This window comes from Kogia breviceps, chromosome 5, assembly GCF_026419965.1.
Source record: "Kogia breviceps isolate mKogBre1 chromosome 5, mKogBre1 haplotype 1, whole genome shotgun sequence".
In the NCBI taxonomy this organism is placed as follows: domain Eukaryota; kingdom Metazoa; phylum Chordata; class Mammalia; order Artiodactyla; family Physeteridae; genus Kogia; species Kogia breviceps.
This window is the reverse complement of record NC_081314.1, coordinates 104,191,222-104,215,234: the sequence shown is the minus strand read 5'-3', so window position 1 is coordinate 104,215,234 and position 24,013 is coordinate 104,191,222. Positions and strand designations below refer to the sequence as shown.

The 24,013-nt window shown below is 39.7% G+C and overlaps 1 pseudogene; it reads right to left on the bottom strand.

The window, feature by feature from the left end:
- Positions 1-2,609: 2,609 nt before the first annotated feature.
- Positions 2,610-22,398, bottom strand: LOC136794305 (large ribosomal subunit protein uL11-like; annotated as a pseudogene).
- Between the last annotated feature and the right edge of the window lie 1,615 nt (positions 22,399-24,013).

Here is a 24,013-nt window from a genome sequence, read left to right as displayed (position 1 = left end):
AAGAGGGATCCAAAAAAAATATTGCTGCAATTTATGTCAAAGTGTTCTGCCTGTGTTTTCCTCAAGGAGTTTTATAGTATCTGGTCTTACATTTAGGTCTTTAATCCATTTTGAGTTTATTTTGTATATGGTGTTAGAGAGTGTTCTAATTTCATTCTTTTACATGTAGATGTCCAGTTTTCCCAGCACCACTTATCGAAGAGACTGTCTTTTCTCCATTGTATATTCTTGCCTCCTTTGTCATAGATTAATTGACCATAGTGCATGGGTTTATTTCTGGGCTGTCTTTCCTGTTCCATTCTATGTGTCTGTTTTTGTGCCAGTACCATACTGTTTTGATTACTGTAGCTTTGTAGTATAGTCTGAAATCAGGGAGTGTGATTCTTCCAGCTCTGTTCTTTTTCTAGATTGTTTTGACTATTTGGGGTCTTTTATGTTTCCATACACATTTTAAAATTATTTGTTCTAGTTCTGTGAAAAATGCCATTGGTATTTTTATATGGATTGCATTGAATCTGTAGATTACCTTGGGTAGTATGGTCATGTTAACAATATTGATGCTTCCAATCCAAGAACACAGTATATCTTTCCATCTGTTAGTGTCATCTTCAATTTCTTTCATCAGTGTCTTATAGTTTTCCAAGTTCAGGTGTTTTGCCTCCTGAGGTATTTTATTTTATTTCGTACCTAGGTTGATTCCTAGGTATTTTATTCTTTTTGATGTGAAGGTAAACGGGATGTTTCCTTAATCCTCTTTCTGATAGTTCATTGCTAGTGTATAGAAATGCAACAGATTTCTGTATATTAATTTTGCATCCTGCAACTTTACCAAATTCATTGATGAGCTCTAGTAGTTTTCTGGTAGCATTTTTCAGATTTTCTGCGTATAGTATCATGTCATCTGCAAACAGTGACAGTTTTACTTCTTCCTTTCCAATCTGGATTCTTTTCATTTATTTTTCTCCTCTGATTGCTATGGCTAGGACTTCCAAAACTATGTTGAATAAAATTGGTGACAGTGGGCATCCTTGTAATGTTACTGATCTTAGAGGAAATGCTCTCAACTTTTCACCATTGACTGATTTCCATTTGCATGGAATACCTTTTTCCATCCCTTTACTTTCAGTCTGTATGAGTCCCTAGATCTGAAGTGAGTCTCTTGTAGGCAGCATATGTACAAGTCTTGTTTTTGTATCCATTCAACCACTCTGGCTTTTGGTTGAAGCATTTAGTCTGTTTATATTTAAAGTAATTATCACTGTGTATGTTCTTATTGCCATTTTGTTAATTGTTTGGGATTTGTTTTTGTACGTCTTTTTTTGCCATTCTTCTTTTATTCTCTTCTCCTGTGATTTGATGACTAACTTTAGTGTTATGTTTGTATTCCTTTTTCTTTTTTATGTGTATATCTATTATAGGTTTTTGGTTTGCAGTTACCATGAGGGTTTTTTTTAATAGCTGTCTATATACATAATTGTTTTAATTGCTGATCTCTTCATTTCAAATGCATTTTAAAAACCCTGCATTTGTATTCTCCTCCCCTCATGATTACTGTTTTTGATATATTTAATATCTAATTGTTTCATGTATCCCTTAACTGCTTATTGTAAATATAGATGATTTTACTACTCTTGTCTTTTATCCTCCCTATGAGTTTTGTTTGTGGATGATTTCCTACCTTTACTGTGTGTTTGCCTTTACTGCTGAGTTTTTCACTTCACAATGTTCTTGTTTCTAGTTGTGGCCTATTCCTTTTTGCCTAGAGAAGATCCTTTAACATTTTTTTTTTTTTCCCCTTTAACATTTGTTGTAAAGCTGGTTTGGTGGCGCTGGACTCTTAATTTTTGCTTGTCTGTAGAGCTTTTGATTTCTCCTTCAAATCTGAACAAAAGCCTTGCTGGGTAAAGTATTCTTGGTTGTAGGTTTTTCCCTTTCATCACTTTAAATATATTATGCCATTCCTTTCTGGCCTGCAGAGTTTCTGCTGAAAAATTAGCTGATAGCCTTATGGGAGTTCCCTTGTATGTTGTCATGTATTTATTTTTTATTGTTTTTTTTTTCCTGTCTGCAATTGCATCAAGATTTTATCCCTCTTTATTCATGTTGGTATGTTATATTGCACTTTTCTTCTGCTTTGGGCTAATATTTTTGTAGGGAGTGTTGTTAATCTGTAGGGAAGTTTTGTATCTATTTTCAGGTCTTTTTTTTTTGCCCTTTTGCTTCCCTAGAGCAGCTTCCTTTGGATGTTTTAGTTGCACAATACTTTGTCAATTATTTTTAAATAAGTCAGATTTTTCTCAGTTAGAAGGAGGATCTTGAAGTGAGGGAAGGGGTAGCTTTACCAGTTTCTCAGTTCAAGAGCTCCTTCTTCTATTGCTATTATAAATTGCACTTCTGGTACTAAGTCTTACCTAAATTTCAGATCTTAACTTGGTTCACAAATGCTCCCACCATCAGTTCCAAACTTCTATAGTATCTTTACCACCTCTGGTGAAGAAGCACTTTCACCAAGGAATCTTGTCCTAATTTCCACTTTCTGACTCCCCTCTTATTTATTTACTTATTGGTCATCAAATAATCCTTTATTTAATTATTTTCCTTTGTAGTTCTTAACTAGCTAGGCATTCCACTGCACCACTGTTGATGTCATCTCTGATGTCGTGAGGGTGGCAGCCATCAACATTGCAACCCACAGGCTGGAAAATCCCCAGGATCTCTTTAATGGTTCCAGAGAGTCCTCTAGCTAAAGATCTGTTGGGCAATGTGACAATATCATCAAAGGGGATGTTTCCACTGTGCTTAATGTTTTTCTGCTTCTTTCTGTCTCTTGGCAGTTCTTTGACAGCTTTGATGATCAGGACAGAGGCAGAAGGTACTACCTCAATCTGGGCCTGTGTGTTCTGAATGGTCAGTTTCACTGTAATTCTCAGACCCTTCCAATCACTAGTTGTCTTGGTGATGTCATCTCCAACCTCTTTTGGAGACAGACCTAGGGAGCCGATATTGCTGGCAGGTTAAATGTGGCACCGACTTCCCCATCAGTGCACCTCAGATATACAGCTTTTATCTCCTTGGGGTTGAACTTAGGTGGCAAGGTGGAGGTGGCTGGTGTCATATGAATCCATATTTGGGATGACCCAAGAAAGTTGCACCTTGGCCGCTTCAAGCTGAAAGCTGAAAGCGCCCTTCTGTTTTAAAAGTGCTATTTTCTCAGACAGCCTCTTCAATAAGTGGTGCTGGGAAAACTGGACAGGTACATGTAAAAGTATGAAATTAGAACACTCATTAGCACCATACACAAAAATAAACTCAAAATGGATTAAGACCTAAATGTAAGACTGGACACTTTACAACTCTTAGAGGAAAACATAGGAAGAACACTGTTTGACATAAATCACAACAAGATCTTTTTTGATCCACCTCCTAGAGTAATGGAAATCAAAACAAAAATAAATAAATGGGACCTAATGAAACTTAAAAGCTTTTGCAAAGCAAAGGAAGCTACAAACAAGACAAAAAGACAACCCTCAGAATGAGAGAAAATATTTGCAAATGAATCAATGGACAAAGGATTAATCTCCAAAATATATAAACAGCTCATGCAGCTCAATATAAACAACCCAATCAAAAAATGGGCAGAAGACCTAAATAGACATTTCTATTACAGATTGCCAAGAGGCACATGAAAAGCTGCTCAACATCACTAATTATTAGAGAAATGCAAATCAAAACTACAATGAGGTATATCCTCACACCAGTTAGAATGGGCATCATGAAAAAATGTACAAACAACAAATGCTGGAGAGGATGTGGAGGAAAGGGAACCCTCTTGCACTGTTAGTGGGAATGTAAATTGATACAGCCACTATGGAGAACAGTATGGAGGTTCCTTAAGAAACTAAAAATAGAATTACCATATGACCCAGCAATCCCACTACTAGGCATATACCCAGAGAAAACCATAATTCAAAATGACACATGCACCCCAATGTTCATTGCAGCACTATTCACAATAGCCAGGTCATGGAAGCAACCGAAATGCCCATCAACAGATGAATGGATAAAGAAGATGTGGTACATATATACAATGGAATATTACTCAGCCATAAAAAGGAACGAAATTGGGTCATTTGTAGAGACATGGATGGATCTAGAGACTGTCATACAAAGTCAAGTAAGTCAGTGTGAGAAAACAAATATCGTATATTAACGCATATATGTGGAACCTAGAAAAATGGTACAGATGAACTGGTTTGCAGGGCAGAAATAGAGACACAGATGTAGAGAACAAAGTATGGACATCAACGGGGGAAAGTGCAGGGGAGGTGGTGGTGGTGGGATGAACTGGGAGATTGGGATTGACATACATACACTAATATGTATAAAATAGATAAGCAATAAGAACCTGCTGTATAAAAAAATAAATTAAATAAAATTCAAAAATTCAAAAAAATAAAAATAAAGACTATTTTTTTGGCCACACCATGCAGCATGTGGGATCTTAGTTCTGCCACCAGTGATGGAACCCGTGCCCACTGTGTTGGAAGCAGGGAGTCTTAACCACTGGACCACCAGGTAAGTCCCAAAGACTACTTTTTTTTTTTTTTTTTTTTTTTTTTGCGGTATGCGGGCCTCTCACTGTTGTGGCCTCTCCCGTTGCGCGGAGCACAGGCTCCGGACGCGCAGGCCTAGCGGCCATGGCTCACGGGCTTAGTTGCTCCGCGGCATGTGGGATCTTCCCAGACCAGGGCACAAACACGTGTCTCCTGCATCGGCAAGTGGATTCTCAACCACTGCGCCACCAGGGAAGCCCAAGACTACTATTTTTAAACTCTTTCATTTTTATTTCATTGTATCAATAGGTTGAAAAAGTGGCCACAAATTGTATCCATCCTGTACGGGTGTCCCTTTGCAAAGGTCACTATGCAGCGATTCCCATGAAGAGGTAAAGTCTATTCTTCTAAACCTCGAATCTGCACTTGACCATGTGGACAATGGGATGGTAGAAATAATTACACAAGCAGAGATTGAAAAGTAGTTGTAGATTAGGGATTGCTCCCTTGCTGCTCTTGGGAACCCTGGAGCCACTGCAGTGTAAATAAGCCTCAGTTAGCCTGCTGGATGATGACATGTGGCCCAGTATCCATATGAGAGCCAGCTAACTACCAGATATGTGAGTGAGGCCACTGACTGCCCTCTGACCGGGAAAGCATAAGCAAGACCACCTGAGGCCAACAGCAGAACTTTGCAGCTGAGTCTAATCTAAAATGCTAAACCACAGTATCAGGAGCTGGTAAATAAATGATTGCTGTTTCAGGCAAGTTAGTTTTGGATGGTGGGCTACACAGTAAAAACTAACTGATAGAGAAATTAGTACCTAGAAATGGGTTGCTATAGTAAAATGGGTTGCAAAAACCTAAAACATGTGGCCTTGGGTCTCTGAATTGGGCAGACACTGAAACAACTTTAAGAACCCAGTAGCAAAAACAAGAAAGAGGGTGAGCAAACTATTAGAGGTGGCTGGAAAAACAGTGAGGAAACTACTGTAACAGGCCAGAAAAATGGCAACATGTATCATGTACTTAAAAACAATTGGCACAATGGTTGCCTGCAGAACTTTGCAGATTTTTAAAAATACATATTGCTAATGAACTTATGGACCTTGCAAAATGATTTCCTGGCAAAATGTTGAAAGTGTTAATTGGTTTCATTTAGCTGCCTAAGAAGAAAGAATTTAGAGGGAATATACAGGAAATAGCAGTTTCTCATCTCTAATCTCTTTAGCCAGAAAATCCTCCAAGTGAAAGAAGCCTGAGGTGCAAGATCATATCAAGGTGTGGCTATTAAAGCTTTATTAAGATATTTGAAAGAATTAAGGTGGCATCTAGTTGATCCTCTTAACTATAAAAAGGTGGGGGGCTTCCCTGGTGGCGCAGTGGTTGAGAATCCGCCTGCCGATGCAGGAGACACGGGTTCGTGCCCTGGTCCGGGAAGATCCCACATGCCGCGGAGCAGCTAAGCCCGTGAGCCATGGCCGCTAGGCCTGCGCGTCCGGAGCCTGTGCTCCGCAACGGGAGAGGCCACAACAGTGAGAGGCCCGCATACCGCAAAAAAAAAAAAAAAAAAAAAAAAAAAAAAAACCAAAAAAAAAAAAAAAAAAAAAAAGGTGGGGTTGTCTAAGAATATTAAGGCTGTTATCCCACAACAGACTGACACACCCACATAATTCTCTTTCTAAAGAATTGTGGGTGTGGCTTTCCTTGGACCAAGTAGACGCCACTCAGATTCAGAGGAAAACCAAAAAGGTTTTGTTTTTTTTTTAAACATCTTTATTGGAGTATAATTGCTTTACAATGGTATGTTAGTTTCTGCTGTATAACAAAGTGAATCAGCTATATGTATACATATATCCTCATATCTCCTCCCTCTTGCATCTCCCTTCCATCCTCACAAAGTTTTAAGAGTTGTATGGATGAAAGCACCACATAAAGACTGAAGAAATTAGATTGCTCAGAGTCCTTCCTTACGGAAAAGCGACAAAGTCTCAGAAGACAGCCAAGAGCTCAGAAGGTAGAGCTAAGAGCCCTGGAGAACTATAAAGCAGGGAGATGAAACTAGACCTAATCAAAAAATATTTCCTGCCCCCAGGATGGGGAGACTAGCAACCCATGTCCTGGATTTCAGAATTGTTATAGACCAGCAGCTGCTATGTGTTTCCTTCCCCTTTCTGATGGCAGAGTCTCCTGTAATGATCCTGTCCCTGCCCAGTCATGTATACTACTGGGTGTGTTGAGGGCAGATAATCAGTCTTTTTTGGTTCATAGGTTGCCAGAACAGGAGAAGCCCCTCTGAGGATCCTCATCTGATCTGTTTTAGATCACAATATTCCACACTAGCCTGATGTCATAGTTAAAGGAGATCTTGAGGGTCTTATGTATGGAAGGAATGATAATTATTTTGTTCAAAGGACAGACTGCTAGATTGCAAAAATGCCTATAATACATTGTAGCTTCTTCCACCAAGAGATGTCTATTTCTCCACTCTTTGAATCTAGACTGCTCTTGTGACTTATTTCACCATTAGTGTGCAACAGAATTGATGTTGTACCAATTCCAGGCCTAGAGCACCGTCACTCTCTGTGATCATGTCAGCCATGTGAACATACATGGGCTACCTGCTGCATGATGACAGGTATGTGGCCCAGTCACCGTTGTCGCTCCAGCCAACAGCCGACCAACACAGAAGCAGTTTCTTTAGCTGCTCAGAGACACTCGAGGAAGTTAAATGAGCTAGTTCAGAAGAGCACCCAATTGATCCCAACCCAAATTGCTGACCTAAGAATTGTTAAATAAACAGATGGTTGTTATTTTAAGGACGTCAATTGGAGGTAGGGGGGGTTGTCATGCAGCAGTAGGTAAGTGACACAGACACCGAAATGTCACAGAGCCATTTATCAATGTCCTGTCCTTTCTCCTCTGGTCTTCAATTCTCTCTCTGCCATAGATCAATTGTGCATAAATCGGTGGAGTGGTCTGTTTTGGGCATTGCAGTCTGTTCCAGTAGTCTATTTAGCTGTGTCTACACCAGTTCTGACACTATGTTATTTGACGTAGCTTGATATCTGATGAGGCAAGTCTCCCAAGACACACCTTTTTCTTCTTTCTTTTCTTCTTCAGGAGAGCCTTGGCTATTCTTAACCTTCTATTCAATTCTGTAAATTTTGGATGAGTTTATCGAGTACAATAGGAAAAAAACACTCTGCTGGGATTTTTTTATTGAAATCTTATTAAATCCAGGGATAAACTTGGAAGAATTGGCATTTTAAAAAAATTGAAGTACAGTTGATTTACAATGTTGTATTAATTTCTGCTGCACAGCAAAGCAATCAGTTATACACATATATACATTCTTTTTAATATTCTTTTCCATTATGGCTTATCCCAGGACATTGAATATAGTTCCCTGTGCTATACAGTAGGACCTTGTCCATCCATTCCCTAAGTAGTAGTTTGCATCTACTAACCCCAAACTTGAAGTCCATTCCTCCCCCCCCACCCACCCCCTTGGCAACCACAAGTCTGTTCTCTATGTCTGTAAGTCTCTTTCTGCTTTGTAGATAGGTTCATTTGTGTCATATTTTAGATTCCACATATAAGAGATATCATATGGTATTTGTCTTTCTCTTTCTGACTTACTTCACTTAGTATGATAACCTCTAGTTGCATCCATGTTGTTGGCAAACATCATTATTTTGTTCTTTCTTATAGATGAGTAGTATTCCATGGTATCACATCTTCTTTATCCATTCATCCATCGATGGACATTTAGGTTGTTTCCATGTCTTGGCTATTGTGAATAGTGCTGCTATGCACATAGGGGTACATGTATCTTTTTGAATTATAATTTTGTCTGGATATATGCCCAGGAGTGGGATTGCTGGATCATATGGTAATTCTATTTTTAGTTTTCCAAGGAACCACATACTGTTTTCCATAGTGGCTGCACCAACTTCATTCCCACCAGCAGTGTAGGAGGGTTCCCTTTTCTCCACACCCTCTCTAGCATTTGTTATTTGTAGACTTTAATGATGGCCATTTTGACTGGTGTGAGGTGGTACCTCACTGTAGCTTTGATTTGCATTTCTCTAATAATTAGCAATGATGAGCATCTTTTAACATGCCTATTGGCCATCAGTGTGTTTTCTTTGGAGAAATGTCTATTCGGACTTCTGCCCATTTTTTGATTGGGTTATTTGTTTTTTTGTTGTTGAGTTGTATGTGCTGTTTGTATATTTTGGAAGTTAAGCCCTTGTCAGTCACATCACTTGCAAATATTTTCTCCTATTCTGTAGGTTGTCTCTTCGTTTTGTTTATGGTTTCCTTCACTGTGCAAAAGCTTGTAAGTTTGATTAGGTCCCATTTGTTTATTTTTGTTTTTATTTCTATTGCCTTGGGAGACTGACCTAAGAAAACATTGGTATGATTTATGTCAGAGAATGTTTTGCCTTTGTTCTCTTCTAGGAGTTTTATGGTGTCTTGTCTTATATTTGACTTTACTTTTGAGTTTATTTTTGTGCATGGTGTGAGGGTGTGTTCTAACTTCATTGATTTACATGCAGCTGTCCAACTTTCCCAGCACCATCTGCTGAAGAGACAGTCTTTCCCATTGTATATTCTTGCCTCCTTTGTCAAAGATTAATTGACCGTAGGTGTATGGGTTTATTTCTGGGCTCTCTATTCTGTTCCATTGATCCATATATCTGTTACTGTGCCAATACCACACTGTTTTGACTATTGTAGCTTTGTAGTATTGTCTGAAATCTGGGAGGGTTATGCCTCCTGCTTTGTTCTTTTTCCTCAGGATTGCTTTGGCAATTCTGGGTCTTCATGGTTCCATATAAATTTTAGGGTTATTTGTTCTATTTCTGTGAAAAATGTCATGGGTAATTTGATAGGGATTGCGTTAAATCTGTATATTGCTTTGGGTAGTATGGCCATTTTAACAATATTAAAGGAACTGACTTATTTTTGATATTGATTTTTCCTATCTACAAACATCTCTCTATTATTGAAGTGTTCTTTGGTCTCTTCTAATAAATTTTTATGTAATTTCCCACATAAATATTTTGTACATCTTTTTAAAGATTTATTCATAAGTACTCTGTATTTTTATTATTAATATAAGTTAGATTAAAAAAATTTTTCCAACTGACTATCAAAGTAAAAATGACTCATTAATTGTAATAATTTGTGGGCATTTGAATATATTCTATTTAGGAAATAATCTAAAGAAAATAGCTCTCTCTCTACCCCTTATGATTGACAATGGATGAGTACAAAGCAAGATCTGCAAATACAAGAAGAAAGAGAGGGAAGAAAGAGAAATAAAGTCAAAAATGCCACCTTCTTTCATTACAAGTTGGTAAGTCTGAAACAGACTGAGTAGAGGCAAGGAGTAACTACTTAGATAAGAGTATGTAGTTTTGATATTACACTTGCAGGGAAAGAAGGCAAATTATTATAAGACCAGATGAAACTTTTATTTTCTAAGAGCAACTGTAGGATCCCTGGCACAACAGGACATTTGCTCTCCTAAATGTCCCAATCAATGAAAACAATTTAAGCTAACAAAGAAGACAGTCAGATAGCCAAGAGGCACATGAAAATATGCTCAACATCGCTAATTACTTAGAGAAATGCAAATCAGAACTACAATCAGGTATCACCTCACACCTGTCAGAATGCTATCATCAAAAAGTCTATGAATAAGAAATGCTGGAGAGGGTGTGGAGAAAAGGGAACCTTCCTACACTGTTGGCAGGAATGTAAATTGGTGCAGCTGCTATGAAAACAGTATTGAGATTCCTTAAAAAACTAAACAATATAGTTGCCATATGATCCAGCAATACCACTCCTAGGCATGTATTCAGAAAAGATAAAACTAATTTGAAAAATACATGCACCCTGATGTTCATAACAGCATTGTTTACAATAAGCCAAGACATGGAGACAACCAAAGAGCCCATCAACAGACAACTGGTTTAAGAAGATGTGGTATATATATATATACATATATACACACACACACAATGGATTATTACTCAGACATGAAAAGGAATGAAATATTGCCATTTGCTGCAACATGGATGGACCTAGAGATTATCATACTAAGTGAAGTAAATCAGACAGACAAAGATATATTATATTACTTATATGTAGAATCTAAAAAATAATACAAATGAAACTATTTACAAAACAGAAACAGACTCACAGACATAGAAAACCAACTTATGGTTACCAGAGGGGAAAAGGATGGGGGAGGAATAAATTAGGAGTATGTGATTAACAGGTACAAACTACTATACATAATATAGATAAGCAACAAGGATCTATTGTATAGCATAAGGAACTATATTCAATATCTTATAATAACCTATAATGGAAAAGAATCTGAAAAAAACTACATGCATATAACTGAATCACTTTGCTGTACACCCAAAACTAACACAATATTATAAATCAACTATACTTCAATTAAAACAAAAACAATTTAAGCCTTATGAAAAAATGTATAAGATATATTTCATGTTTCTCTGAGATGTCAAGGAAACTGAAGTATCCATAAAAACCAACATCAAAGTAAAAGTGGGAAACCTAGGAGGAAAGCAAGAACCAAAACCAACATTTGTCTGAAGGCGTCTCCAGAAACCCTGGTGGCTTTGAGTTTCGGTTTTCATGTCTGGCCAATCTGGTGACAAATGATAAAGCTCAGGGACCTCCAAGACTGGGAGTCTAGTTAGATCACCCTGTACATTGCTGAGGCCCTGTGGGGCAAATAATGGCCCTCCAAATACGTCCATGCCATAATCTCCTAAACCTGTGAGCATGCTGTTACACGGCAAAGGGGAACTAAGGTTACAGAGGGAATTAAAGTCGCTAATCAGCTGACTTGAAGATAGATTATCCTGGATTATCCAGTGTAATCATAAGGGCCTTTTAAATGTAGAAGAGGGAGACAGAAGGCTGGAGTCAGAAAGAGATTTGAAGATGCTATGCTGCTGACTTCAAAGACAGAGAAAAGAGCCAGGAATCAAGGAACGTACATGGCCTCTAGAAGCTGAAACAGATTCTTGCACACAGACCTCCAGAAGCAGTGCAGCACTGCTGACATTTTAAATTTACCTCAGTGAGATTCATTTCAGATTTCTGACCCTCAGAACTGTAAGATAATAACTTTTTTTTTTTAAACCATGTAGTTGGTGATTATTTGTTACAACAGCAATAGAAAAGTAATTCAAACCCCAAAGGGATAATATATTTCCAGAACATTTTCAATATAGGATTGTGTGGGAAATTTATGGCTATGGATAATATAGGGCTATGACAGAATGATTTCTATAATAAATGTTAAAATGAACACAAACATACTCAACCCATTCAGGAGTTTAACAAACACAAACAACTTATTGAATTGGATTTAATCAATTTAAAAGCATTATTTGCCTCTGGGAAAGGTAAGGTAAGTTTCATTAACAATTACAGGGCTTCCCTGGTGGCGCAGTGGTTAAGAATCCATCTGCTAATGCAGGGGACATGGGTTCGAGCCCTGGTCCGGGAAGATCCCACATGCCGCGGAGCAACTATAAGCCCCTGCGCCACAGCCACTAAGCCTGCGCTCTAGAGTCTGTGAGCCACAACCACTGAAGCCTGCGCGCCTAAAGCCCATACTCCGCAGCAAGAGAAGCCACCGCAATGAGAAAGCCTGCGCACCGCAACAAAGAGTAGCCCCCGCTCTCCGTAACTGGAGAAAGCCCGAGCAGCAATGAGGATCCAATGCAGCCAAAAATAAATAAGTTAATTTTTTAAAAAAATTACATTTACTGGAAAAGGAAGAGCTAAGGCACCATAACCCTGAAACATGAAAATGACTTCAGTCGTTCGGCAGAATTCAAAATCATAAATAGAAATAGATGCCCTTGTCTGCAGTGGGTTCCTTCCCCGTCTTTCAGATGTTTTGACCTTTTGCCCTAAGCGGAAGAAGTGATTTCTGTAAGTGAAGTACAGTGGTCCCTTGGTGTCTGAGGGGGATTGGTTCCAGGAGCCCAGCAGATACCAAATCTGCAGATGTTCATGTCCTTTATATAAAATGGTCTAGGACAGTCAGCCCTCCATATCGGCAGATGCAGAGGACCCATTTCAAATGACTCTAATTTCATGGCATTCAAAATATGAATCATGTGGGTAATTTGGGGAACACTTTACATGTAGGAAGTACAACAGACCCTTAAGTTCACAGAGTGAGAGCCCAGTACTGCTTCTGTCTCTTTTTCTAAAGTGCTACTGCTTCCATACGTGAGAAGCCTTTTCATCTCCTTTTAACTCCATGGGCATCTGCTGTTACAGCAAAAACGTCAGAGTTTAATACTTACTTTCGGAGCTTATGTCTTGTGTTTTAGAACACTTTTACTAAAGAAAAGATTTTTATGGTGGGTGGTGTACTGACTTCAAAAACATTTGAAGTGGGACTTCCCTGGTGGCGTAGTGGTTAAGAATCCGCCTGCCAATGCAGGGGACAGGGGTTCGCGCCCTGGTCCGGGAAGATCCCACAGGCTGCGGAGCAACTAAGCCGGCGTGCCACAACTACTGAGCCTGCGCTCCACAGCCCGTGAGCCACAACTACTGAGCCCGTGCACCTAGAGCCCGTGCTCTGCAACAAGAGAAGCCCACGCACCACAACGAAGAGCAGCCCCCGCTCTCTGCAACTAGAGAAAGCATGTGTGCAATGAAGACCCAAGGCAGCCAGTAAATAAATAAAAAGAGAATAACTATTAAAAAAAAAATACAAAAACATTTGAAGCAAAGACAAATTAGTTGGCTAAGTGGTAAATAGGTGTTATAAAAGGATTCAATATTGGGGAGAAAGGAGCTGAAGATAAGGGTGTAACCAAGAGAACATAACATTGGCTTTATCCAGAGCTCAGAAACAGCAAATTGCATTCCCCCTTAATGCCCTTACCCTTGACCTCTGCCTCTTGCTAAGTACTCAGGCACTAATACTGACCACTGGCAGCCTTATATCCTGCACAGTTACTCTGCAGAAACTTATCTGGGTATATTTTCTTTTTTGCATCCTCGCATCCCATTAAGATTCAACTGTTATGCCTTTTTCATTCCCCTGCTTCCACTTCTAGCTCTATAAGGAAGGAGCTCACAAACTAATAATGTGCAATAGTGCGTGTATATGATTGTAGGATTTCCCTTCCCACACAGAGCGGATGATAACTTAGACTACTCAGTTTCTCTCCTCCAATACCCATCGACACACCCATGGAGTGTCTTCTCTGTCCTTGCCAAATCAGTTCCTGGAATTTATTTTGAAATGTGGCAATGAAGGTAGAACCTGAGCAGTGGAAGGAGAAAGGAAAGAGATTAAGTTAATCTTCAAAATAAAGAGATAAAAGAATTTTGGAAATTTAGAGCAAATGAAAGGTACTAGAGTAGTGCAGGTACCAGAAAACTGGGAAAAGGGAGAAACAGGTAAAAGAGTTTTGCTGGGGGTGAGGATGGGGGTAAAAAATCAACTTTAATACACTTCTAAAAGTATGAAAATTAGAATGTAATTCCATTTTTATGACTAATGGATATTTGATCGATGCTTCTATGAATGAGACTATACACAGTCTGGACCAGAGGTTAGAACACTTACACACTAAGTTTAGGGTGACCAACTCATCTCAGTTTGCCCAGAATTTCCCCAATTTTAGCACTGAAATTTTCACATCTTGGGACTTTTTCTCTCTTTGTGAACCTGGGATGGCTGGTTACCCCGAGTCATTAGTGACTAATAATGGCTTCAGATGTGACATTTCTTGAGAGAACAGTAAACTCTCATTTTTCCTGAGAATGGTTGCTGAGGATGAAGAGGAAACTATCATGGGTGTTTGCAGAGAAAAGGAAGAGAAAGAAGGGAGAAGGGGAAAAGGAAGAAGGATGAAAAGAGTGTGTGTGTGTTTATAAGAAGGAATTTTGACTTAAAGCAGTTGTTCTCAACCAGGAATGCTTCTATCCTCCAGGGGTTATTTGGCAATGTCTGGAGATAGTCTTACTGGTCACAATTGACATCTACTGGCACCTGGTGAATGGAGGGCAGGGATGCTGCTAAACATCCTACAATGCACAGGACAGCCTCCCACACCAAAGAGTTATCCAGCCCAAGATGTCACTAGTGATGAGGATGAGAAATCCTGAGACCCAAAGGAATGCATAGTTAACAGTGGACTAGCACACATCAGAAAAGTGTATAGGAGCAGGGATGGAGATGCAATCACAACATATATAGAGTGACACTGAAAAACTGACTTTGGGTCTTCCCTGGTGGCGCAGTGGTTGAGAGTCCTCCTGCCGATGCAGGGGACACGGGTTCGTGCCCCGGTCTGGGAAGATCCCACATGCCGCAGAGCGGCTGGGCCCGTGAGCCATGGCTGCTGAGCCTGCACGTCCGGAGCCTGTGCTCCGTAACAGGAGAGGCCACAACAGTGAGAGGCCTGCGTACCGCAAAGGAAAAAAAAACCAAAAAACTGACTTTGAAGTGTCTAAAATGGTAGTGCTGCTTTCCTGACTATAAATCTTATAGTGTCCATCTATGTCACAAACTTTCTAAGAGACGGACCAAACCAAATCTGCCCCCAAGGACTAGATTATCACCGTCCCTGGCAATCATATATACAGAATAAGTGTTGGTGAGTTAATGTTATTAAAATAAAACACTGTTGGATGCAGACAAAATGGAAAAGGAAATTTAAGTATGAAACAATTTAGTGCTCTGCTAAGGGTTATTTTTCAGGTGGAAAAATAAATATTTTTTTCTAGACCTATGATTAGTAAAGATTATGTATTTGATGCCTGGTTCATATTGGACACCCAAATATTTGTCTAATAAGTCAAATGTTGAATAAGATGTCCCAAATTGAGTTGATGTTAATGGTTAAATTTCTTCTTTCTAAGGGGTCGTTGCCACTCTTTACTTCAGCGTTCTGTTCCTGTGCTTCTGTTTTCAGCCCCTAAAAGAAATAATGAATAACCCTCATATTCCCTCACATGGCCCCAAAGGTGCAATCATGTTTGTACAGAGCTGCCTTCTGTTGTGGGCTAGGCGGATAGAGTTCACACTGGCTGTCACAATCCTGCTTGCTTTGGAAGCTTTGCGGAGGGTAAGGTGGATGGGGTATGGGTTTCAGCCCTCTATGAGAAAGACATGAGACAATATATTGGACTTAATTTGGGCTTTTTACTGATAGCTAAGCCTGCAATAGGTTCAACCAGAGTTATCAATAGAAAAGAATTTTAGAATAATGAAAACTTCAAGCTGTAGGAAAGCTCATAATATCATCTTGTCTAATTCCCTGACTCTTGGGCATAAGGTGGCATCATTCTTGTTTTATTTTTTTATGTGTTTATCTACTGATGAAGCACTTAGAGTTTATTTATTTATTATTGGAGTATACATAGTTGTTTTACAATGTTGTGTTAGTTTCTGGTATACAGAAAAGTGATTCAGTTTTATAAATACACACACACACACAATTTTTCAGATTCTTTTCCATTATAGTTCATTACAAGATATTGAATATAGTTCCCTGTGCTATACAATAGGACCTTATTGTTTATCTATTTTATATATATAGTAGTTTGTATCTGCTAATCCTAAACTCCTAATTTTTCCCTTCCCCCAGAGTTTAAATAATTTTCCCAAATTCACTTTCAAAGTGGGCTTTTCTAAAGAATATGAAAATTTCCCAACTATCCACTCTAATTGAAATTAAGACTGATATATTATATATATATTATATTTCGAATATCCATCATATTAGAAAACTGAGAAAAATTTAAAATATTTACATATATTTAATTATTAATTCGATTAGAACAACAAAAATAAGCCCATTGTCTGTTATCATAATGTACAATTTAAAAAAAACTATCCTTTCCAAAAAAAACAAAAAATAAGACAGTTTAAAGAGTGAATTGTTTTACAGTTTTGCAAATCTCTTTAATGATTAGCTTAATAGACAACTGGATTCTCACATCTGTACTTGCATTCAATCTGCTTCTCTATACTGTTTTGGCTGAAATAAATGCAGAAACTCCAGTCATACACAGAGGAGTAATTGATATAGAAAGAGGTATTTAATAGCCTTTTCAGACAATTGATGGTATTATTCTTTGCTATTACATCAAAACTTGACTCATCTTAAAGAATAGTTGCAACGTGGAACCTGAAACAATCTGTTGAATCCATACGTGTTATAACTTGTATTTTGGGTTCTTTTTTCCCAGTCTCATATTTTATAACCCCTCATGTATGTATGTCCATATATATGTCATATATATCTCATATACACACACGTACATGTAGCAGGCACTGTCCTAAGCTCTTTACAGGTATACCTGATTTAATTCTCACAACAGCCTTATAAAGGTAGACATACATATCTCCATTTTGTAAATGGAGAAACTAATGTAAATAAAAGTAAAGTCTCAGGACTTCCCTGGTGCCGCAGTGGTTAAGAATCCGCCTGCCAATGCAGGAGACATGGGTTCAAGCCCTGGTCCGGGAAGATCCCACATGCCAAAGAGCAACTAAGCCCGTGCACCACAACTACTGAGCCTGTGCTCTAGAGCCTGCGAGCCACAACTACTGAGCCCACGTGCCTAGAGCTCGTGCTCCTCAACAAGAGAAGCCACCTCAATGAGAAGCCCACGCACAGCAACGAAAAGTAGCCCCTGCTCACCGCAACTAGAGAAAGCCCGCGCACAGCAATGAAGACCCAATGCAGCAAAAAATAAATTAAAAAAAAATACATATAGGGAATGTTGTCTTTTCAGAACCAACCATTAAGCACTGACTAAATGCTGAAACTTAAATTTTCTTATCATTATAAATGCACGGTAGCACTCTCTCTATATGTGTATCTCCCGGTCATAAAAAGTAAATAGGTTTCTTTGCTTTGAACTGAGAGATACTTTGGTTAAAAAGCATCAGTTGGAGTAAACCTTGCTTGCTTTCACAATACAAAGAATTATCTGGGCCTCCATTAGTTTAGATGGTCAGATAAACTTATCACAGGTTAAATGTTGAGGGCAAGAGACTGACCATTTATTGCAGCTGCCAGACAGAGAAGAGTGCCTGTCACGAAACAGATAAGAAAACTCTATGAACAAATGCATCTTCTCCAGCACTCAGCTATTCCCAAGCCCAGCAGGAGTTTGGACCTAGGCTTGGCTGACCCCAAAGCCCAAGGAGGGACCCTTGTCCCTCCCTGTCTCTGGGAGACAGGATGCAGAAAGAGTGGTCCTTCTAATGTGCTGTCCAGGTGCCATTCCTCATATCACAAAGTACAAAACCTACAACCCATTCCCCTTCTCACTACAATATTGGTAACCCAATTTGTCACTCTATCAGAACTACAGAAGGAAGGGAGGGCTTAAAAGAAGTCATCCCCCCAAAGAAATTTCTATGATCTCAAGTATATTTGGAGCTAACTGGAGACTAGAAAGGCAGGTCGTTTCTCGTACATCTTTAGATAAGAGTGACCCTGGTAAACCATTTCCTGAAAACAATTTTTTGGTGCTGATCTGAAAGTGAGTGGTTGTGTTCAGTCTCGTGTGGGTTTGTGGGTGGTTGGTTTAGGATGGGATGAACCATTTTTTCTTTTAAATATTTATTGATTTTGGTTTCTCTGGGTCTTAGTTGCGGCATGCGGGATCTTCGTTGCAGCATTTAGGATCTTCAGTTGCGGTGGTATGAGGGATCTTTTTTTTTAGTTGCAGCACGTGGGTTTCTTAGTCACAGCATGCGGACTCTCAGTTGTGGCAAGAATGTGGGATCTAGTTCCCTGACCACGGATCGAACCTGGGACCCCTGAATTGGGAGCACGGAGTCTTACCCTCTAGACCACCAGGGAAGTCCCACCCTCGGGAAGTCCCACCCTCTGGACCACCAGGGAAGTCCCGGGATGAACAATTTTATAGTTAAGGGGCTGTGGGTGAAGATCACTGCCTTCCCCCCTCCTCAGGCTTGTCAGACAGGCTTGTTGGAAGGGATGAGCCTGTCAGTTGCAGGCAGCGATTTTCAGGCTGTACGGACTGGAGAAGGGATTTGAGTTAATCCATTATTTCCCAAACTTGACCTCCTTCCGCCAAACTTCTATCTGGCTAACCCTCTAATTTCCCTGGGGGTTTTCCTTATTTAACAAAACGACTTTGTTTTGATTTAGCCTGCGACTAGGCTTGGGTTTTAGGGAGGAAACGCCTTTAAACAATTTGCATTTGAAATGAGGAAGTGAAAAAAAGAAAAAAAAAAAAAAACAGAAGAGGCAAAGCCAGCTGTTTCCTACAAACCCCTGATAACGTGCAGCGGTTCATTGTCCTTCTGTCCCAGTGGAAACTGGCTTCCGCCCTTGTCTTCCTTGTCTGCTGCTTTTCCAGCCTCCCTCACCTGTCCAGACAGCTGTAACCTCCCCACTGTCAGTACCCCCGGCAAGGCGAGATTCTGAGATACGTGTGTGAGCTCTTGGGACAACTCGGTCTTTACTCAGTTATGAGCAAAGCTACACTTTTCTTACAATGGCTGTGATAGGTGACACTTTACAGATAGTAGTGCCTCCTATAATCCTCATAGTTCCCCAGTGAGGAAGACTGTATTATTATCCTCATTTCACAGAAGAGGGAAGCGAGACTTAAGCCGTGTGTCCAAGTCATTTTTCTGATTCCAAGGCCTGTTCTCTGAACCAGAGGGTTTCAAAATGTCTTCCCATCAGCAGACTGCTTGTTAGGAACAGAGATTTCCAGGCAGCCGGCTCAGAGATCCTGACTGAGTAAACGTGGAGTCAAGCCCGGCAATCTGTTTTAACGTCTCTGATGAAGGCAGGATTTAAATCTTTCCAGTGATGTTCTCCGTCTTTACACGGCCTGCTTGGTACAGCCCCTTCACACTTCTCAGGGCTGATTAATCACTCCCTCTGGGTTCTCAGGGCACGCTGCTCTCACGGCTACTATAGCAGGAGCCACGGGGTGTTAAAATTAGCTGGTTTTAGTTCTGTCTTCCTGACTAGTTGGGAGCTAGCGGATGCCGAGGATACTGTTTCTTTTTGACTTCGTCTTCCTGAATTGCTTCTTCCACTGATCTTTCCAGAGCTGGGTTCTCCTTATTATTGGAGCTTCAACTTAAAAGTTTCCTCTTCAGAGAACCTTTTATAATGACCTTAAGAATTAACTCAGCTCATGCAGCTCAATATTAAAAAAACAAACAACCCAATCCAAAAGTGGGCAGAAGACCTAAATAGACATTTCTTCAAAGAAGATATACAGATTGCCAACAAACACATGAAAGGATGCTCAACATCACTAATCATTAGAGAAATGCAAATCAAAACTACAATGAGGTGTCAGAATGGCCACCATCAAACAATCTACAAACAATAAATGCCAGAGAGGGTGTGGAGAAAAGGGAACCCTCTTGCCCTGTTGGTGGGAATGTAAATTGATACAGCCACTATGGAGAACAGTATGGAGGTTCCTTAAAAAACTAAAAATAGCACTACCATATGACCCAGCAATCCCACTACTGGGCATATACCCTGAGAAAACCATCATTCAAAAAGAGTCATGTACCACAATGTTCATTGCAGCTCTATTTACAATAGCCAGGACATGGAAACAACCTAAGTGTCCATCAACAGATGAATGGATAAAGAAGATGTGGCACATATTACACATATTACTCAGCCATAAAAAGAAACGAAATTGAGTTATTTGTAGTGAGGTGGACGGACCTAGAATCTGTCACACAGAGTGAAGTAAGTCAGAAAGAGAAAAACAAATACCATATGGTAACACATATATATGAAATCTAAAAAAAAAAAGGTCATGAAGAACGTAGGGGCAGGACAGGAATAAAGATGCAGATGTAGAGAATGGACTTGAGGACACGGGGAGGGGGAAGGGTCAACTAGGACGAAGTAAGAGAGTGTCATGGAAATATATACACTATCAAATGTAAAATAGATAGCTAGTGGGAAGCAGCTGCATAGCACTGGGAGATGTGCTTTGTGACCACCTGGACGGGTGGGATAGGGAAGGAGGTGGGAGGGAGACGCAAGAGGGAGGAGATATGGGGATATATGTATATGTATATGTATAGCTGATATATACATATATATGTATATGTATAGCTGATTCACTTTGTTATAAATCAGAATCTAACACACCATTGTAAAACTATTATACTCCAATAAAGATGTTTAAAAAGATTATATCTCGATAAAACTAGAAAGAATAAATTAAAAAATAAAATAGTTTAAAAAAATAATTAATTCAGAACCCCACCACTCATTCACTGTCGTATCACCCTATTTTCATATAGCATAGAGCACAGAGTTTTGCATAGTAGGTGCTCAATTAGAACTAGATTATCCAAAGGCAGATTAAGTACATTTGTAGGACACCAGGAAAGCAGAGGTACCCTGTTTTTTTTTTTTTTAAATAGAAATCGACATATATTTTTAAACTGTAGAAGTCATGTGAAAAAAAATTTAGGATTTTCTTGGTCTCTCTTCCACTTACATTATGGCTTAAAATTATTTTTATATAGAATTACTTATTGAAAATGAGCTCCATAACATGTGGGGTCTTTGAGTCTCTAAAGGTTTTTTTTTTTTTTTTTGCGGTATGCGGGCCTCTCACTGTTGTGGCCTCTCCCGTTGCGGAGCACAGGCTCCGGACGCGCAGGCCCAGCGGCCATGGCTCACGGGCTTAGTCGCTCCGCGGCATGTGGGATCTTCCCGGACCGGGGCACAAACCCGTGTCTCCTGCATCAGCAGGCAGATTCTCAACCACTGCGCCACCAGGGAAGCCCTCTCTAAAGGTTTTAAACTAGCACTGGTATGTGTTTAACATCTTTGTTTTCCAAAACATTTTGAAAATAAATTGGGCAGGTATTATTATTCAGTCCCATGTTGAAGAGGTGGGGGGGAGGAAGAAAAAAAAAGGAAGAATAAGCACACAAAAGAGGATGTAGCATCAGATCTCACAGATTAAAGATGCAATCCTACAAGAGTGCCCCTTCCTCCCCACTTCAGACGGCAGTCACCAAGTCCCGATTGTCACCTATGCTTCTGATCTACCGGCTATAGATTGGAGGTTCCAATGACCCCCTCCTTGGGTTTGGTTTATTTGCTACAGCAGCTCACAGAACATTTTACTTACTAGATGGCTGGTTTATTATACAAGGATATAACTCAGGAACAGCCAGATGGAAGAGATACATAGGGCAAGGAATGGGGAAAGGGTACAGAGCTTCTCCAAGCACACTACTCTCCCCAAATCTTCATGTGTTCACCAACCTGGAAGCCCTCTGAACCCCATCCTGTTTGGTTTTTACAGTAGGCATAATTGATTAAATCATTGGCCAATGGTGACTGAATTCAATCTCCAGCCCCTCCCCTCCTGGGAGGTCTGGGGGTGAATGTGAAAGTTCCAACCCTCTAATCGCAGAGTTGGTTCCCTTGGCAACCAGCCCCCATCCTTAGGTTAGGTCTAAAAGTCACCTCATTAACATAACAAAAGATGCCTGGGTCACTTACCACTTTGGAAATTTGTGCCAGAAATGGGGACTAAGACCAAATATATATTTCTTATTATAAATCACAATATCACACCAGTCAGCGAGGCCCCAAATGCAAGAGCATCAAGAGTACAGAAAATAAGAAAATATAGCTTATATAGTTTAGTCCTGTAAACTCCAAAAAATGACTGAAACATAGCTGCAGGCTTCTGGAAATCCTCACCTTCTAATTGGAAGAGGGCCTGAGAGAAGTGGGAACACCTCGTCTTTTTCCATTGTTTTAGACTTTGTAATTAAAATTTGACTTGACATTCTTCCCTAGACTTGGGGATGACAGACCAAATTTTCTTGCTCTGCCCAGTTTTAAAAGAAAGGATTCTTGTAAATGTGTCATATTTTACCAGTATTCTTAATAAACTTTGGCAAAGATGTGGCTCAGAATGGAACTACTCTTTTCAGATGTAAATGCAGGCATAGGTCCTGTAAAATCTTTAAAGAAAAGTGATGTGAGAAGAGAAAACAAGTTTTGTTATCTCTGAGGAGCTGTCCCTTTCCAGAACCTAACCTGGGCCAGTAAACTGTTCCAACTCATCCAGATTGAAAATAAGAATGAGCTGGAGGGGATAGAGGTGGAAATGGAGAAGTGAGAAACTTAAGGAGATTGTAAGGTTATTTAGGAATATATGGTCCAAAAAAGGACATTTAGCAGAAATCAGAGGGACAGTTCTCTCTTCCAAAAGGGAAATAATCTTTTGCTCCTGTTGGCACATTTTCCTGAGTATCTCTTGGTTGAATTTCTGCAATAGCAAAATAATCAGTTTATCAATATGTAGTGGGTTTAGTGCATTACTTAGAAATGTTGATATCACAGACTCTTAGACTTGTAGAAATTTTAGGAGTTAGAAAATTAATCCTTCACCTATGCAGGAATTCTGAAAAATAGTTATATTGTTAATACAGGCAAGTTATTCCATCACTAGACACCTTGTGGTATTAATTTGAATGGCTGGATAAGTATATAGCCCTTTAATGATATGGTTTGATCCAAAAGATAAAATTGAAGGTAAGTAGAGAAAAAAATGAACCAAGAAATGTGTCTAACAGAATCTCCCACCTGAAAATCAGGTCAGTAATCTTCATTTAAAATTAGTTCTCAAGCTAACATTTCGATAAACCATACAGAGACGATGGTTATTTTCTTTTTTTATATATATATATGTATTTATTGTATTTTATTTTTTGGCTGCATTGGGTCTTTGTTGCTGCGCGCGGGCTTTCTCTAGTTGCGGCGAGAGGGGGCTACTCTTCGTTGTGGTGCGTGGGTTTCTCATTGCTGTGGCTTCTCTTTGTTTTGGAGTATGGGTTCTAGGTGCGCAGGCTTCAGTAGTTGTGCATGAGCTTAGTTGCTCCGTGGCATGTGGGATCTTCCCGGACCAGGGCTCGAACCCGTGTCCCCTGCATTGGCAGGCGGATTCTTAACCACTGTGCCACCAGGGAAGCCCCAATGGTTATTTTCTGATGAGAGCCTGGATTGTCAGGGTTCTAGACTGCTAGTTGTATATGCGGGATGATTTTTGGGCTGTAAGAAGGAAAAATGTGACTGACTTTAACACTGAATGTATTTTAATATATTACATATTAATATAATGAAAGACATACTTTATAACTATTCCAGGGTCAGATCATTTAGCAGCTGGTCCACCTCATCAAGGATCCAGATCCTTTCTGTCTTCTTGTTCTGCCTTCTCCAGACGCTGGCTTGATGTCTCACAGCTGGAAGAGGGACAGAGAACACCCCCTTTCCTCATTTATCTTCTGAAGAGACTAAGAAAACTTTTCCAGAGGCCCTCCTCTCCTATGGCATTGGAGAGAATCGTGTGGCATGCTGGTT